The sequence below is a fragment of the Euprymna scolopes genome, chromosome 10 (genome assembly GCF_053919585.1).
Source record: "Euprymna scolopes isolate OS-2025 chromosome 10, ASM5391958v1, whole genome shotgun sequence".
In the NCBI taxonomy this organism is placed as follows: domain Eukaryota; kingdom Metazoa; phylum Mollusca; class Cephalopoda; order Sepiida; family Sepiolidae; genus Euprymna; species Euprymna scolopes.
In genome coordinates, this window is record NC_136491.1 from 107735643 (window position 1) to 107741954 (window position 6312).

General features: G+C 36.6%; 1 protein-coding gene across 3 annotated transcripts in view; it reads right to left on the reverse strand.

Annotated features, from left to right (window-relative positions):
* The window catches only part of LOC145286198 (major facilitator superfamily domain-containing protein 6-like), a 687250-nt gene that overhangs the window by 160572 nt on the left and 520366 nt on the right, over positions 1–6312 (reverse strand). The gene's annotated exons all lie outside the window — the stretch shown is intronic.

Below are 6312 nucleotides of genomic sequence, written 5' to 3' on the forward strand. Positions count from 1 at the left end.
AACTTGTAGAAATTCCACATCATCCATATATAATATATTACTGCTGGGTATTCTGAAATCTAAGCATGAATTGAGACCTCGCGATATTATTTTAGCCCTTTTGTTAAAACTGTAAAAGTGTTTGTCTAAGTAATCTGGTTAATGTAGTATCAGAATATATCTGGGTATTACGACTGATCTCCAATATAAGAGTCTGTGACATATTTCCATTGTATCGACGCCCGGCGCGAACGGAACCCTCACGATATCACTATACCATCTTTAGACAGAACATATACTACACTTGGATCTTAGCCAGAAGAGCAAGAATGTATATTTTGGTTTCACGTACGGCCTAAAAGTGACATCATTTTATTTTAAATTGTTTTTTTTTTTACATTGCTTCTTCAGTGATCGGGAGATCCTATTTATTAAAAAGGAGGGCAGAAAGCGATAACATATTACGAACATTAAATTAGCGTGTCCATAGACTAATTTAATGTTTTTAGTATATCAGCTTCTATCCTCCTTTTAATAAATAGAATCTCCCGATCGAATAATTTATAATATGGAAACCGTGGCACACGCATGCACGTTGAAGGTGCTACGGTACTAATATATACTAATGGGACTTGTAGAATTCAACATCTGTATCTTTCATATGTAATATATTACTGCTGGCCATTCTGTGGACGTTCAGCATGAATAGAGACCCTGCGATAATATTGTACCTATTTACTATGCCTCCCCACGGGACAGAGTTAGACACCAGGGTCGTTTTTTAACGTGGAGAAAAGGTACAAAAATAAAAATTGTCTCAGTCGTGAAGGATTTCTCCTCCACCGAAAGAGAACAAGAAATAGCAGTGCAGCAATCAGCATCTGTTTTGTTAAAACTGTAAAATCTTTAAGTAATCTGGTCAATGTAGTGTTAAAATATATCTGGTTATTACGGTTTATTTCTAATATCCCTATAGGAGTCTCTGAAATATTTCCACTGTATGGATACCCAGCGCGAACGCCCCCCCCCCACGATATCATTATACCATCTTTAGACAGGACGGATACTATCTTTGGATCCTAGCCAGAAAATCAAGAAGGCATTCTCGTATTTTAGTTTCACATACTGCCCCAAATCAACATCATTTGATCTTATTTTTTTTTTTGCATTGCGTCTTCGGTGATCGGGAGATGCTATTTATTAAAAAGCAGGACAGGAGGTTATACCATACCATGAACATTAAATTACCATCTATATATTAATTTAATGTTTGTAGTATAGTATCGCCTTATATCCTCCTTTTTAATAAATAGGATCTCCCGATCGAATAATTTATAATCTAGAAACCGTAAAAAACACACACACACACACACATAAACACATGCACACACATAAACACATGCACACACACACACACACACACACACACACACACACACACACGCATGCACACGCAGGTATACATATGCTTATATATGTGTATATATATATGTATGTATATATATGTATATATATATGTATTGATGTGTGTATATATGTATATATACGTGAACATATATACACAGTAGTGTCCAAAACTAAGGGACAAAATTTAAAAACCCAATATTTGTTAGAAATAACAACTGTGAAAAGCTGAAATTTTGACACCTCGTAGTCGTTATTATCCATAATAATATACTAAAATTTGAATCATTTGCAAAGGATAGAAAAAGAATTATAACAATTATTTATTTATTTTCAAAATAGGAACGTCCAAAAGTAATATAGATTACTGGAGTGCCATCAGTTATAATCGAAACCGAAACCAAAACTTGTGAGGAATTCTTGATAAAATTATTTATAAAAAAAAATAGATGACTTGAGTGCCATCAGCTATAATCGAAACCGAAACCAAAACTTATAAAGAATTCTTGGTAAAGTTATTTATGACAAGAATTGGAAGTACATAACAATTAAACGACCCGGATGTAAGCGTGACACAGAAAATAATACACACACACACACACACACACACACACAAACCAAACACACACATACACTATCGTATTGATATATAGATGTAAAAATATCAACCCCAAGAAAAAGTAAGTACAAACAAAATAAATAATTTTCTAACTGTCAAATCCACTAAGTCTGTGCCGGTCGAGCGATCATTCTCCGTTTACCTATAATGCATGCTGATGAGAGAGAGAGCCGCCAAAGATGATAAATCCGAACAAGGTTATAATCTTTATTACACACACCCAGCACAATTCTCCCTTGCAAAACAAACCATGTTTGGTTACTTACAAATTTCGTTACCCGGTGTTTACAAAGGTTTCCCGAGAGTTGTCACCTGGAAAATGAAACGAATTTTTTTTTCTATTTTTTTTTTTTCAAAATATACAAACGAACAAAAATTTTTGATAGCCCAATTTTTTTAGGCTAACCCCATATTTATTTCCCTGTAAAAGAAAAAGCTGTAAAGAAAAAGTAAATAAATTCGAATATATGTTTCTAAATTTTTTAGATGAGAATTGATATTTCGTATTATGTATATTTTTCGGATAACATTCTCCGACCTTCTTTAGGGGTACGATGTACATTCAATAAGTTTCCAAACGTTTTCTGTAGGGGCACTTTGATTGATAGTACATACATGAAACTCTAGTCCCTTTCGAAGTAATCTCCTCCGGTTGTAATGCATTTGTTGTACAGTTCCAACAACTTCTGGAAGGCCCCATGGAAGTCCTCTTGTGAGAGCGTGTCAATGACCCTCATCATAGCCTCTTCAACTGTCTCATAACGACGGTCTCTAAGGTTTTCCTTGAGCTTATGGAATAACCAAAAGTCACAAGGAACAAGGTGTGGATGATAAGGAGGGCGAGAAACTGTTTTAGTATCCATCTTTGGTCAAATAGTCTGAGACAAAGATGGAGATGTGGACTCGAACATTCGCACAAATCTTCCGCATCTTCAGCCCCTCGTGAATAATTGTGCTTCGGTTTCAACATTTACATAAAATTGTGCACTTGTCTCTATAGAAACACGACTGTCCTTATCCATGAAATTCTTTATTTATTCTGACTTCTTTACCCTCACACCTTTTATCATCCCTCGCAAACTCCCTGCATTTCTTAAATCTCTTATGCTACTCAAAAACTGATGCTTAATTCATGCAAGATGGCCCAAAAGCAATCTGAAATATTCCACACGTTTTTGTGACATTTTTATAAGTTTAAAACAGAATTTTATTGCATATCGTTCTTTTAAAGTGTCCTCGCGTCCAGATTGCATTTTTGAAATCTACCAGCTGTGACAATCAGGCTTTAGTAAGTTGTATTCCAATTCCTGCTGTAGCTGTTCATTTGAACCTGAAATCATAAAAATGGGCCAGTCATCTCAAAATATGCATAGCATAACAGACTTAATGTTCACGAGTCTACGACAATTTTAAATGTCTGTAAAAAAAATCTTATTGAGCTTGAAAACTTTTATGTCAGACTCGGGAATTAGTTACACACACACATACACACACATATAGTAATCTGTAGTAATAAGTTGCGATATATAGCGATAAGTAGTTAGTATACGTTTAAGGCTCATAAATTCATACTAGAATTGTCCGCAAGAACACAAGCCGTAGTGGATAAAGTACTTGATTAAATTCAGTTGTAAGTTACACTGTTCTGAAGGTGAAGTTTAAATCCTCAAAAACATCATAGCGTATTACTTAGAACTTCTACTGAGTCATGGCTGACGGAACAAGAGCATTCTACCACCACCACATTGCTTAAATAAAGGATTCTGTTTGAAATTCCGTGCATATTCCCAAGTTCAACAGAAAGATTCCCTTGTTCGACAAGATACACCTGAAAAAGGTCAGAGGTTACATCAACCTAAACGTTGTGAAAACACCACTGAAGGTGAAAACATTTACCCGAATAATCCAAATAATACGAAATAAGAACTTGGTTAGTATTTTGTAATCATTTTGTTACTATTATGTTGGTGCAAAAATAATGTCGTTTTTTGACGTTCAACTGTCTATATAAAAACGGCATTATTTTTGCACCAACCTAATAGTTTATCACTTGTAATGTTTAGGTTCTTTCGTTATCGAGTCCTTGTGGTAGGAGCGTTCTCGAATATCTTTGGCTACATCAGTCCGTCACTTGGTCGATCTGCTTCAGATTTTCAAAGAGTTATGTCATCGGATAAAGCGCTGCTCACGATCCGTGTTGCCTCGAGCGTCGATGGATGCTATTTCTCTTCTTTTTTTTATCAATGGAAATCGCCCCAGGCAAGGCATGGAACCACTTGATGTAAGGAACTAAAAATATTACTTTAAGCCAACGATAAGTTTTAGAGGGATAGACTCCGACCCAGAAAATAGCAGTTCTTTCCCCTTTGTCAGAAACATCGCTCATAGAATGTGAAGATTAAAGGACAAAATATGAAGAAACGAGATCCACTTTCTATTCTCCCCTCACGCTCTCTCTTTCCCACAAAATGATGTTGATAATCTTTCCCTACTCTATAGTAATTCACCCAGGAAAGGTACTCGACTGAGCTTCAATCTCTGATCCGTCCCCTTGTAAGACAATTACAGCAAGAATTCGTCTTATTACCACCACTGCAAATAACTTTCCTTTCTTCTGTATGATTAGCATCAAACGAAGTGCTCACTATCGAACACATTAACGCGGTATCGCTTCCCTTAAGAGTGCAACATGGCTGCGCTCAAATCCTCCTCACACATTTGTTTCCTTCAATCGTCATTTCCAATCCTCTCATATTATTCATTGGTCAGCTGAAAATTTACCCGTCTTATTAAATGCCATCCTCGAATGCCTTTTCACCTTGATAAGTGATGCCCCATTAATGTTTTTTTTTTATTTAAAAAATAGTATAGTAACTAGTATGTAAAAATGCGCAGATTGAATGGACGCAAGTCACGTTAATAAGTCTATTCGTTTGTCAGTCTGTCACACATAGTTGCAAATTTCATTTACATCGATAAACGCGCATGTTGAAGGTACGAATCTTATTTTTAAATACAGTAAAGCACCTCCGTAGAATCTTTGCATGTCAATCGGTCAGAATTCCCCTTCTTTAAGGGACGCTTTATTCTTTTTTTAAAAACCTCTTTTTCACTCCAAACAAGGCATATTAACAATTGAGTGTAAGGGGTTACTATTTAGGATTGTGTCTAACAAGAGACTGCGGAGAATGGAGCAGCGAGATGTTTGTTCACATTACATTAAAACTTTTGCCGGTTAATACAGTCAGGGAAAAAGGAAACATGGAGACAATTTCAAAATCTAACAGTTCAAAGGAAGGAAATCTTAGAGTAGAAGGCTTTGCGGCATCTAGGGATCTCAGCAGTGAAGAAGTGGAATTTTGCTGCTTGTCAGGTTAGTTGGGAATATTTACGTCGATGAGGAAACAAGTGCTTTGAGATCAAGGACACATTCCTTTGAAGTACTTGTAAAACAGACAAAGGGATACAGCGTTGCAGTTGAAGTTTGATCAACGTTAGTCGATGTTCCAACCTCGGCAATCAGTCCGACAGAAACTGGGCCTTTTCGATAGCCCTTTTGCAGTTGGCCTGACGCAAAATGTTCTGTGTAGCCCTAGAAGGTCCACCCTTCCAGGCCTTGCTTCCGGGAGGAGCAAGTTTATCGCTTGTTGCCTGAAGCGCCCTCACTGGGGAATGCTAACGGGGCTACTAAGGCATATTTTGCAGGGCCGGAGCGCCCCTTCTTTAGGAGCACTGCCTCATTTTCTTCTGACCTTGTGTTACATCCTGTCGCGGTGGGAGAGAGGTAAATATCGGCCAATATTATGAGGCCCATTTTAGATTTGAGACTCTTGTTTGAATTGTGGCTTTTTAAAGATTTCGGATCTCTGGATCGATTTTAATATAAAAAAGTAAATTTCTATTGTTTGTCAGTCGCACTGTCATATCTAAGTTTGTTTGGTTTGTTTTATAAGACGGCACATCAACCCTTTTTTATAAGGTAATTATTGAAAAAGTTTTCCGTGCTTTAAGTTGTTTATATCGTAAAATATTTATTCGCGGTGTTTGGTTTGGTTGTTTTGTGGAAGATTTTTGTTTTTGTTTTTGGCTTTGCAGAAGATGATTGAGTTTTCGCCAAAGAAAATAACAAGAAAGATTGACATTAATATTTTGTGCACTTTAGATCAGGAAGCCAGTATCATCAGACGGCCTGATCGGGTAGCTCTATTTAAGTTTATAAAATTATTTCCATCGCGAAAGGCGCTCGTTTAATGGACGCGTCACGTGAAGACGCATACTTGTTCTGACAAGTCTAAATTAGATCGGTATTA